Consider the following 13,520-nt stretch of genomic DNA (forward strand, 5'->3'; position numbering starts at 1 on the left):
AGTTCTCTCTCTAAAAGTTAGTCAATATTGCTCCCTGGTGGCAATATTTCCAAAGAGCAACCTTTGCTTTGGTGGAGAAGCTGCAACAACCCAGAGCTGCATTCCACTGTCTAGAGACTGCCGTAACTGAGGAGGCAAGGAGGGTCACTAGCACAGATGTGGCCATTCCATGGCGTTTGGATGTCTCAACAAGAAAATAAAATCTTGCCATCAAATCGCTGTCCTTTTCCTTCCACTATGGCTCTTAGCTAACTGAGGGTTTGATCCTGATCTCTTCTGTAGTATTTCTTTTATTTCTCTCCCATCAGGTCAACGCTTGTTAGAAGTGAGGTTGAAAGATATTTTCAAACACTCAGCAGGCTCAAGATTTTACCGAGGAAGTCCACCGTACGTTCCTTGCTGACTACTAGCCAGCATTGGATTTTCTTTTTTCTCCATAACACCATTCATCTAGATGAGTGGGCGGTAACTCTGCTTTCACAGACTCAAGGACAAATTCTTCTGCTTGAGCCTCAGTTTCCTCAGTTTTAAAGGGAAGGGGAAGGGCTAAGTCTAAATGGATTTAAAGCTCTATAATCCCTGTGCCCCAACTCTACATATTTTTTACATATATTCCAACAGGGCCTTACTTCAAGGACAACAAAAAATAATGATAATAAATGTATTAGTGTAACAATTACATCCAAGTTCCACATTAAGGGTATTGCATATGGTGACAGTTTTTAGACAAATGCAGTGAAAAGCATACTCAGAAATACCAGTAAAGAGGGCAACGGTACCCTTTGGTGGGAGAAAGAGCAGAACTGGATGAATGAGTGACATGCAGTCTAGATGTTAGCCAATTCCAGGGCACCTCATTTGTCTTATGTACACACCTTTCATAATTTGTTTAAGATATCTTTAAAATATGAGGATTAAAATAAATTTAGATTTTTGAAAGTTTTCATGTATTTGTGGGGGTTTAGGGTCTTTCTGGAGATAATTGGAGAAATACTGGGCTGTCCCAAACCAAGAATGGATGGCTAAAAGCCAATCCTTTTATCCCCTGCCAATGCCCAAAGCAGGCAAGCAGATGGTTGAAGGGTGGGTGGGGTGGGTAGGGGCGGGGAGGGGAGTCTTTGCATGAAACTGTGATTCAATAGGCGCTGGCAGAGGGAAGACTGCGTTCATTTCCTGAGATGTTGGTGACAACTCAGTCTTTCACCCTAAGCGTCCACTCGGCTATGAAGACTCAGAGGACCCAAACCCAGTTAACTATAATTGAGAATTTGGAGTCCACACTCACACAGCACTTGGAGGAATAATGCCACCGGCTGGAAAGAGGCTCCGTGATTTGCCTTCCTCTGTCAATGGTAAACGAGAAATTCCAAAGAGGAGCCATAAAGAGGAGGGGTTAAGGGATAGTAGAGTAATTATTGCGTTGGAACCAGAGCCAGAAGATTGGCTGGAGCTGCCAACAGAGAGCCCAGGCAGTCGTCTCCCGCTCCCCACCTTTGCTGGTGGGCATTAAGCCTTCTTAGGAAATCACCAGCAGGATGTTCAGCCGACCCGATTGCTGAAGGAGACGGACTGCGTTACTCATTCTCATGAGAAAGAGTTTTAGGGCTCTCAAGGATTCATAGAGATTATATTAAAACAAAAACAAGAACAAAACTTCAGGCTTATCAACAGCTTAATTTTTTTCTTCTTTTCCTTTAAAAGGAGCAAGAGATCACAGTAAATGGGTTTGGGGGGAGGGTGAAAGAGTTTGGAAGTCCTGTATTTTATAGAATTGGGTGCCCCACTGCTCCTCTCTTGCTTTCTATTTTTCATTTCTCCTTTCTGCTTCCCTTCCAGATGGGCGCCTCTATTAAGAAAGAAAAAAAGAGAAAGAGAAAAACACATTTTTTAAAACCCTGCTGCTTGCGCATTCCAATGAAAGCCTGCCATCTACTGGCCAAATGGAGAAATCTCATGTCTTAACTTTTGTTGTTGTTACACTTTCCGCAAGTTTTATGAAGACCACTCCCAAATAATTAGCAGAATAATTAACCACAAACCAGAAAATTAATGAGATTGAGGAAATTCTTCACTTTGCACTTAGCAATTCACAGGAGTAATACTGGCTTATAGTATATGTATATGTATACACATATGTCATGGGCAAATACCAAAATTGAGACACAACTTTATAGTATTGCAGAAAGCAAGTAAGTGAGAAAAAGGAGTGGGATCCTGGGCAAAGAAGGGAGAAGATATGGTCTCCCTGGCAAAACAGTTAGCATATATCTGATCCTGATCGCAACACACAGAAAGAAGCTCTGGATTTAGACACGGATTCAGAGACAGTAGCCAAGGTAATTATGTTCTCTCCATGAAGAGAAGTATGCCCATGATATCTGCGAAGAAGTCAAATTGGCTGGTTCTTCATTTTTGTTCCTTTTTTTTTTTAAAGAATCCATTTGGAGAATGAGGTCAGACACTGGTACATGGAGAGGTGTTTATGGCCTTTTAGAGTAATAATCTGGGATTGTAGAATTAAAGATTCCTAGTGCGTCACTGCTGGGCAAGAGCTCAAAGATCAATCCAGCTTCCTCATTCTATTGATGAGAAACTCAGGTTCAGGGAGCATGAGTCATGTGCCCAAAGGCTTGCAGTTCACAAGTAAAACAAAGATTTCACAACAAATAAAACCAAAACTCCAGGTTTCCGGATGGATTTTAAATGCAATGACACTTTATATCAGCCTTTCTAAGCACTGTTAGTTTCTAGAAACTGACCCACAGTCACACAAACAGGATAGACATTCTGCTATTGAATGACAATTCCCATCATACTGATCTGTCCACTTGGAATGAACAGAAAGCAACATAGAAGAAAAACTGCAGTGCCCTTTTAAAAGGGGGATTTTCAGTAGAGCACGGTTCTAAATAAAATACAGATTAAATCACATTCCCTCTAAAGTAAGCTTTCTCTAAATGTAGTTAAGATAGATCTCCTTTTCCATGAAACTTTGAGAGAGGTGCTAAACCAAAATGAAATCTTGAAGCGGTGAAGGATAAAACTGTGGCGAGTGGAAGAGTTTCATGTGAACACGTTGAGAGACTGAGGATCTAATCTTTAACGTTGCTAAAGTGAGAGAGATAGTAAGTCAACAAGGAGATGTTTACTTCAGAAACAGCTTACCGTGGTGTACTTTCACCACAACACAAGTGCTCTGTGGAGTTAAAACTACCTTCACTCTTGATTTTAAACCTGTATTTGCTAACTGGTGTGTTTGATCGATGGTGTGGATATTCTCTGTGGGTATAAAATAAAAGCACTGCTGGCAGAGGATTGTGGGAAGGTGGTGGAGTAGAGAGCTCCAAGACTCATTCCTTCCACCCAAAGAGTTATTAGACAGAAGGAACTGTCTGAAACAACTATTTTGAAACTCTGAAAGCCAGATGTATAGAATCCATGGAAGAACAAGTGAATAAGATGGTAAAAAACAGTAAGACCATCTCTTCCCCCTTCTTTGCCCAGAATCCCATTCCTTTTTCTCACTTACTTGCTTTCTGCAGTACTCCGGGTGGTGGCACTGGTGCCCATCCCCCATCTCACAGTGGGCCACCATGGGGTCCAGCCCAGGGTCAACTCGCTGGTGACAGAAAGGGATGTAAAAATCCTCTTCCCCAGGCGGCAGACTTGGCCCAGTGGTTAGGGCATCCGTCTACCACTTGGGAGGTCCACAGTTCAAACCCCAGGCCTCCTTGACCCATGTGCAGCTGGCCCATGCACAGTGCTGATGCGCGCAAGGAGTGCCGTGCCATGAGGGGTGTTCCCTGCATAGGGGAGCCCCACGAGCAAGGAGTGCCCCCGTAAGAAGAGCCACCCAGCGCGAAAGAAAGTGCAGCCTGCCCAGGAATGGTGCCGCACACACGGAGAGCTGACACAACAAGATGACGCAACAAAAAGAAACACAGATTCCCGTGCCACTGACAACAACAGAAGCGGACAAAGAAGAGGCAGCAAATAGACACAGAGAACAGACAACCGGGGGGTAGGGGAAATAATTAATTAAATAAAATCTTTTTAAAAAATCCTCTTCCCCAAAAACAAGGGTGGGCATGGTCCATCACTGATGATGGTTTTTGATTAGTGAATTCTGATCACCAAGGGCATGGCTCCGTGGACAGCTTTCGTGTCTGCCTGCCCAGACAAAGGTGGCAGCACTCCTTCTTTCCACCCTCCCCAGACAGGAGTGTAGATGGAAGGAGGCTGCCCTGCCTTGGGGCTGCAGGGCTGTTAGCTGAAGGGCTACATTTGCAGGGCAGGCCAGGAAAGCTCAGCTTTGGGGCCTCTGGAGAAGCTCTTGGCACCCTTCCTGATCCCCTCCCTAGGGCACATTGGAGCTGCTCTGCGCCCCCTTTGTGGGTCCCTCGGCCTCTTTTGACTGGAAAAGACTGACTCAGGAAAGTCCTCTCTGGGGTGATATTCCTCCCAGATTTTGCCTTCCAGGCAAAAGCAGTTTGAGACAAGGAAAGGAGTGTAAAAAAAATTATAGAAGTGGACAGTCTGGGACCAAGGCCAGCTTGGCTCCGTTCACCTGGGAGATGGAGGTCTGTCTCCTGGAAAACAGAGGGGGCAAGTAAACGCCTGTATACAGGGGAACTCCAGAACAACCAGCAAGCAAAAGGATAGGCCAGACTCCCAGAGAGGCAAGGAAAACTCTACACACCACAATCCCCTTGGGCAGATCCTCCTGATAGGAAGCCCGAAGTTCAAGAAAATCTCTGTCTTATTACAAACTGTTTACAAAGTCAAGAAACAGGTATCTCAGGGAAGAAATCCCAGAGGAAACATTTTAAAATATTGAAATATACATTGTGCAATAAGAGTACAAGACAAAGAAATAGGAAATGATGGCCCATCCAAAGAAAGAGGATAAAAATCCAGAAAACATCAATGAAGAAGACCAGAAAGTAGAAATACCAAACAAAGCCTTTAAAAAAATTGTCTTAAAAATGCTCAAGGAGTTGATAAAAACTAAAGAACTAAAGGATATCAGGAAAACAATGGGTTAGCAACGAGAGTCTTACTAAAGAGAAATTTTCAACAGGAATCAAACAGAACTACTAGATTTGAAGACCACAATAACTGAAATGAAATATGCCCAGGAGGGTTTCAAGAGAAGATTGGATTCCCATTTTCTATGTAACATTTATGTAATCTAAAACTTCTTTAAAACTAAAGGAAAAGGAAAGAGCAGCTTGGAGTTGGTACAATAAAGAATTAGTGAACTTGAAATGAGTCAGACTGAGAAGCAGAAAGCAAAAGAAATATTAAAAGTGAAAATAGCTTACAACAGTTAGGGAACACCATTCAGCATACCAATATATGCATTATGGGAGTCCCAGGAAGAGAAGAAAGAGAGAAAGGGGCAGAAGGAATATTCAAAGAAATAATAACAGAGAATTTCCCAAACATAGCAAAAGATGTGCATATGTACACCTAAGAAACTCAGAGAACACCAAATAGGATAACCATGAAGAAAAACCCCATCATAAATTGATGGCACCCCAAAAGGAAAAAATAAGGAGAGAGTTCCGAAAGCTGCAAGAGAAAAGCAGCATGTTACCTACAAGGGACTCCCAATTAGATTGAGTACCAATTTCTCACAGAAATCATGGAGGCAAGAAGGAAGTGGGTTGAAATACTTAAAACGCTGAAAGAAAAAAATTGTCAGCCAAGAATTTTACATATAGCAAGGCTCTTGTTCAAAAATGGTGGAAAGAATAAGACATTCTAAGGCAAACAAAAGCTGAGGGAGTTCATCACTATTAGAACTGCCCTACATGCAAAGATAAAGGGAGTTCTTCAGATGGAAAGAAAAGGACACTGGACAGTGGTTCAAAGCAGCATAAACAAAGACCTGCAGTAAAGGTAACTATGTGGGTAATTATAAATGCTAGTGCTATTGTAGTATATTGTTTGGTATAAACTTGACTTATTACTTCCTAAAAGTGATAAAATGCAAAAGCATATTAAGTAATGATAAATATATGGTTTTGACATACAAGTATGTAAGTGGTAATGAGCACAAAAAATGGTGGGGGAGGGCAGAGGGCTATAGGAAATGTATACATGAATTCTATTGAAGTTAAGTTGGTATCAAACCTATTCTGATTATTATATATTTAGGATGCTAAATTTAAACCCCATGGTAACCACAAGGAAATTAGATGAAAAATATTTCCAGAGAGAAATGAAAAGGCACTCAATACAACACATAATATCAAATAAATATTAAAGTAAGCATTAGTGGAAGTGAACAAGAAAAAAAGTGTAACACTTACAAAGGATAAATAACAAAATGGCATAAGATAGTCTTGTACTATCAGTACTGACTTTATATGTAAATGAATTAAACTCTCTTAAAAGCAGAGGTTGGCAGAATGGATAATAGAACATGACCTAACTATATACTGTCTACAAGACACAAGATACAAGTAGGTTGAGGGTGAAGGAATAGGAAAAAATATACCATGCTAGTAGTGACCAAATGAGAGCTATACTAATATGAGATAAAATAGAGAATAAGTCAAAAACTGTTATGAGAGATGAAGATTGTCATTATATACAGATGAAGGGGACAATTCAACAGGAAGCTGTAACAATTATAGGTATATATGCACCTAACAGCAGAGCCCCAAAATATATAAAGAAAATACTGACAGGCGGCAGACTTGGTCCAGTGGTTAGGGCATCCTGATGTCTACCACATGGGAGGTTTGCGGTTCAAACCCTGGGCCTCCTTGACCCATGTGGAGCTGGCCCATGTGCAGTGCTGACGCGCACAAGGAGTGCCATGCCATGCAGGGGTGCCATGTAGGGGAAGCCCACACGCAAGGAGTGTGCCCCGTAAGGAGAGCCACCCAGCATGAAAGAAAGTGCAGCCTGCCTGGGAATGGCACCACGCACACGGAAAGCTGACACAATAAGATGACACAACCAAAAGAAACAGATTCTCGTGCCGCTGACAACAACAAAAGCGGACAAAGAAGATGCAACAAAATAGACACAGAGAACAGACAACCAGGGTGGTGGTGGGGAGAGAAATAAATAAATAAATCTTTAAAAAGAAAAAAGGAAGTTAGCTTGATTCCTATAAAAAAATTACTGAGAGATTTGAAGGTAGAAATTGTCACTTCTCTATTAATAGGAGGAAACTTCAATACAGACTCACAATAATAGAGCATCTAGGGAAACGGACTTGGCCCAGTGGTTAGGGCGTCCGTCTACCACATGGGAGGTCTGCGGTTCAAACCCCGGGCCTCCTTGACCCGTGTGCAGCTGGCCCATGTGCAGTGCTGATGTGCGCAAGGAGTACCCTGCCACGCAGGGGTGTCCCCCGCATAGGGGAGCCCCACGCGCAAGGAGTGCGCCCCGTAAGGAGAGCCTCCCAGCGCGAAAGAAAGAGCAGCCTGCCCAGGAATGGTGCCGCACACACTTCCCGTGCTGCTGACGACAACAAAAGCGGACAAAGAAACAAGACGCAGCAAATAGACACAGAGAACAGACAACCAGGGGAGGAGAGGGGAATTAAAAAAAAAAAAAAAAAAAGAGCATCTAGTCAGAAGATCAAGGAAGTGCAAGGCATGAATGATTTTCTTAATCAACTAGACCTAATAGACATGTATAGAACACTGAACCCAACCCAAACAGAAAAACACATTCTTCTCAATTGCACATGGATCATTCTCTAGGATAGACCATAGGTTGGGTCACAAAATAATTCTCAATAAATTTTTAAAAATATTGAAATTGTACTATGTATATTCTCTGACTACAATAGAATGAAGCTAGAAAACTATAACAGAGAGAAAAACAGAAATTTCAAAAATATGTGGAAATTAAACAATAAACTCTTAAATAACCAATGGGTTAAAGAGGAAATCATAAGCAAAATTAGGAAATATCTTGAGATGAATGAAAATGAAAATACAACATACCAAAACGTATGGGATGCAGCATAGGCAGCACTGAGAGGGAAAAATAAAGCTCTAAATGCTTACATTAAAAACAAAGACTTCAACAAAGAGACCCTACCTCAAAAACTGGAAGAACTAAAAAAAGAAGAGAAAATAAACCCAAAGTGGGAAGAAGGAAGGAAATAACAAAGATTAGAGTGGAGATAACTGAAATACAGAACAAAACAAAAACCTTAGAGTGAATTAATAAAACCAAGAGTTGGTTCTTTGAAAAGATCAATAAAATTGACAAACCTTTAGTTAGATTGACAAAGAAAGAGAGAGGCGGCAAATAATTAAAATCAGAAATGATTAGGCAGACATCACTGCCAAGAAAAACAAAGGGACTATAAGAATAATACAAACAACTGAACATTAATAAATTATGTAACATACATGAAAGGAACAAACTCTTAGAAACACACAAACTACCTACATTGGCTTGAGAAGAAACAGAAGATCTCAACAAACCAATTACTAGTAAAGAGATTGAATCAGTAATAATAAAAAAAAAACCTCCCAACAAAGAAAAGCCCAGGATCAGATGACTTCACAGGTGAATTCTACCAAGCATTCCAAGAAAATTTAAATCCAATTCTGTTCAAATTCCTCCAAAAAAACTGAAGAGGAAGAACACTCTCTAATTCACTCAATGAGGCCAACATCACCCTCATTCAAAAGAAAGATAAAGATACCACAAGAAAAGAAAACTACAGACCAATGTCTTTTATTAATATAAATAGGAAAATCCTCAGCAAAATACTAGCAAACCAATTCAACAGCATATTCTAAGAATTAGACACCACAATCAAGTGGGATTTACCCCTGGTGTGTAAAGTTGGTTCAACATAAAAAAATTAATTAATGTAATATACCATATTAGCAGAATGAAGGGGAAAAGAACACATGATCATCTCAAATGATGCAGAAAAGGCATTTGACAAAATCTAGCAGTGCTTCATGATAAAAATACTCAGAACACTAGGAATTAAAGGAAACTTCCTAAACATGGTAAAGGGCTTATATGAAAAAACCCAGATAACATTCTGATTAATGTCAAAAGATGGAAAACTTTCCCTCTAAGATCAGGAACAATACAAAAATACCAACTGTCACCAATGTTAATCAATATTGTACTTAAATACTTCTTGCCAGAGCAATTTAGGCAAGAAAAAATAATTAAAGGCATTTAAATTGGGAAGGAAGAAGTAAAGCATTCCTTATTTGTAGATGATATCCTATATAAGAAAAATCCACCACAAAGCTCCTACAGCTAAAACAATAAATTTGACAAAGTGTAGGATGCAAAATAAACACCCAAAAACCAGTAGTGTTTATATACGCAAGCAGTGAACACTCAGAAGAATAAATCAAGAAAAAATTCTATTCATAGTAGCAACTAAAAGAATTGTATATCTAGGAATAACTCTAACCAAGGATAAAAAGGACTTATACACAGAAAACTAGAAAACTTTGCTAAAAGAAAACAAAGAAGACCTAAATAATTGGAAGGACATTCACTGTTCATGGACTGAAAGACTAAATATTGTTAAGATGTTAATACCACCCAAAGCAATTTATAGATTCAACCCAGTCCCAATCAAAATTCCAACAACCTTCTTTGCAGAAATGGAAAAGCCAGTTATCACATTAATATGGAAGGGTATGGGACCCCAAATAGCTAAAGCTGTCTTGAAAAAAATAAAGTTAGAGGACTCACACTTTCAGATCTTAAAACTTATTACAAAGCCACAGTAATCAACACAGCATGATACTGGCACAAGGACAGACATATAGACCAACGGAATGGAACTGAGAGCTCAGAAATCAACCGCACCATTATGACCAAATGATTCTTGACAGAGGCAAAGACCACTCAATTTGGAAAGAATAATCTCCTCAAAAAATGGTGCTGGGAAAACTGGACCTCATTTGCAAAAAGAAAAAAAAAATAGAAGGCACACCCCTACCTCATACTATATACAAAACTATACTCAAAATGGATCAAATACCTAAATATAAGAGCCAGAACTATGAAACTCTGAGAGGAAAATATAGGGAAGCATCTTCAGGCCCTTGTATTAAGTAGTGGTTTCTTAAACTTCACAGTTAAAGCACAAGTAACAAAGGGAAAAAACAGAGAAATGGGACCTCATCAAAATAAAAAGCTATGTGCCTCAAAGAACTTTATCAGAAAAGTAAAACAACAACCTATACAATGGGAGAAAATATTTGGAAACCACATATCCAATAAAGATTTAATATTCAGAATGTGTAAAGAAATCTAAGAACAAAAAGACAAATAACTAAATTTATTCAATTTTATTTTTTTCTTTAGATATTTTTATTTTTTATTTTATTTCTCTCCCCTTCCCTGCCCACCCCCCACCCCCACACCTATCCCCAGTTGTCTGCTCTCTGTGTCCATTTCGCTGTGTGTTCTTCTGTGTCCGCTTGTATTCTTGTCAGCAGCACCAGGAATCTGTGTCTCTTTTTTGCTGTGTCATCTTGCTGTGTCAGTTCTCTGTGTGTGCAGCCACCACTCCTGGGAAGGCTGAACATTTTTTCTGCACTGGCAGCTTTCCTTATGGGGTGCACTCCTTGCGCATGGGGCTCCCCTACATGTGGGACATCCCTGTGTGACACAATACTCCTTGCACACATCAATACTGTATGTGGGCCAGCTTACCACACATATCAGGAGGCCCTGGGTTTGAACCCTGGACCTCCCATGTGGTAGGCAGATGCTCTATCTTTTGAGGCAAATCCACTTCCCCAAAACAACTAAATTTAAAAATGGGCAGAATACTTTTTATCTCTCCAAAGAAGATATACAAGTGGCCAGAAAACACATAAAAAGATGCTCAACATTATTAGCCATCAGGGAAATGCAAATCAAAACCACAGTGAAACATCATTTCACAACCATCAGGATGGCTACTATTAAAAAAAACAAAAACAAAATAAGTGATGGACAGGATGCAGAGAAACAGGAACACTCTTTCATTGCTGGTGGCAATATAAAATGGTGTAGTCTTTGTGGAAGACAGTTTTACAGTTCCTCAGAAAGCTAAGTATAGTACTACCATATGACCTGACAATCCACTGCTAGGTATACACTGCAAAGAATTAAAAATAGGGACTCCAGCACATGTTTGTACACTGACGTTTATAGCAGCATTATTCACAATTGCCAAAAAATGGAAGCAAATCAAGTATCCATAAACTGACGATTGGATAAACAAAATGTGGTATATATATATACAAGGGAATATTATTCAGTCATAAAAACAAAGGAAGTCCTGACACATGCAACAACATGGATGAGCCTGGAAGACATCATGATGAATGAAATAAGCCAGACAAAAAAGACATATTGTATAATCTCAATGATTTGAAACAATTAGAATAAGTAAACCCATATAGGCAGAATCTAGACTATAGTTTGCTATGGAATGGGAAGTTAAGGCTTACAATTTACAGCCTTCCTACTTGGAATGAAGGAAATATTTTGGTAATGGAAAATGGTGGCAACAATAATTAACAGCACCGAACTAGATATCTGAATATGAATAAGAGGGGAAATGTTAGATTGTCTACATGTTAACAGAATAAGTTTTTAAAAATCCATGGAACTATGCTGCACAAACAGCAAACCTTAAGTTTAACCATTGACTCTAATTAATAGTACAATTACAAAAAATATGCTATCATCATTGTAACAAATATTCCATACCAGTGCAAGGTATTGGTGGTGGGGTGCTGAACGGGAATCCTGGATTTTATGCATGATTTGTAATGTACACCCACAACTTTTCTAATAATGAAAAACAATATTAAACAATATAAAAGTACTGCTGATAGAATACAAAGGGTAGAGTTCTATCATTAAATACAATGGATGATTTTATGTCCTTAAAAGTGAATATCACGATGCAATTACTTTCAGAAGCACTTCAAGCACACACACACAAACATATACACACTCATGTGGGCTGCTCTGTACACCTGAAAATTAAAGTTCTTCTTTCCTTTCTCACATGTAGCACCTTTCTCGTAGAGAGTAAAATTTTTAAATGGAAAATATATTCAATCTCATTATAAAGTATAATTTTTTTCCAGAATATTTGAGTGCCCAGAGGTAAATTAGAGAGATGTGTACAAAGTGAAATTATTTTTTTTCTAATCAAATCATTGACATATTTTAAAAAATCCATCTGAACTGAAGGAAAAACTCCTTAGGTCAAGTTTTAAAGGTACAGCAGTGAGTGGCACCAGCTACCACCCAGATGCACCAGCCAGAAGCCCCAGGTCAGCTGGGATGCTACCTTGCCCTCATCTCCCAGGTGCTGACTGCATTTGCCCCCTTCTCTCTGTCCACCAGCACATCTCCCCTGGAATAGTCAACAGGATCTGAAGGTATCCCCTCTGCTTTCCTTTCATTCTAGACACTCCAATGCCTTCCCTGAATAGAATCCAGATGGTCCCTATTACCCCAGAAAATTCAATTGCTTAACTCCCTTTTCAAGAACCTTTCCATAATTTCTCTTAGTTTTAGGATAAAGTTTCTTAAATAATCTTAAAATGGAAAAAGCCTTTGCACAATCTAGTTCCCTTTGTACAGAGTCAGCCTTCTCTTGGGCTGTTGCATTCCAGCCAGCCATCCCTTGTCTGTTCTCCAGAAGTGCTGTTCTCTTCCCCACCTCCGCCCAGGATATTTTCTCAGCCTTCTTCTCCAGTCTTCCCAACCCCACCAGCGGTCCTGGCCCAGGCACCTTCTCATCCTTCAGACATGGCATACATGGGTAGCCTTCCTGGACTTCCACTCCTCATGTAGATTAGGGTCCACCTGCTACTACGTGTTTCCTTCAGAACATGTCTGCAGTTTCTAATTGCAGATATCCTCTGTGGTTGACTGTATACTCTACGAGGGAATAGATTAGATTTTTTTGGTCAATCATTGCATTCCCAATATGCCTGGCACATAGTAAGTGCTCAACACACACAAACATACACGCACAGGATGTGTACACTTCCTTGATGAAAACAGTTTGCAATCAAGGTGGGAGATAAAGAGTAGAGAAGCACAGATAACTAAGTATTAGATCCATGTAGATTCAGTATTTCATTCACTAGCAAATGTTTTTGAGGATCTGATATTCATTTATTCGATCACCCAATATATATAGAAGGCATAAGACCTGCCAGGTATGTGCCGCGTATAGTACTAGACCCGGAGTACTCAGTGATGGCTAAAACAGGTGTGGCCCTTGCCTTTGTAGAAATTAGAGTCTTGTGAAAAGCAGGGAATTAAAAATAAACCAGCACCCAATAACATAGTTATAATTTGTGACAAGTTCTACAACAAGTTGTGTAGGAAAAGGTCAAAATGATATGAGAGAGAATGATGGGGTATGGGATAGGACCTCCTTTCCAAAAGGTGGTCAGAAGGAAGTAACTTTTAAATGGAGACCCAGGAAGGACAAAACAGCAGCTATTAGAGATACCAGTGGACGTATCCTAGGTAGA

This window comes from Dasypus novemcinctus, chromosome 29 (genome assembly GCF_030445035.2).
Source record: "Dasypus novemcinctus isolate mDasNov1 chromosome 29, mDasNov1.1.hap2, whole genome shotgun sequence".
NCBI lineage: Eukaryota > Metazoa > Chordata > Mammalia > Cingulata > Dasypodidae > Dasypus > Dasypus novemcinctus.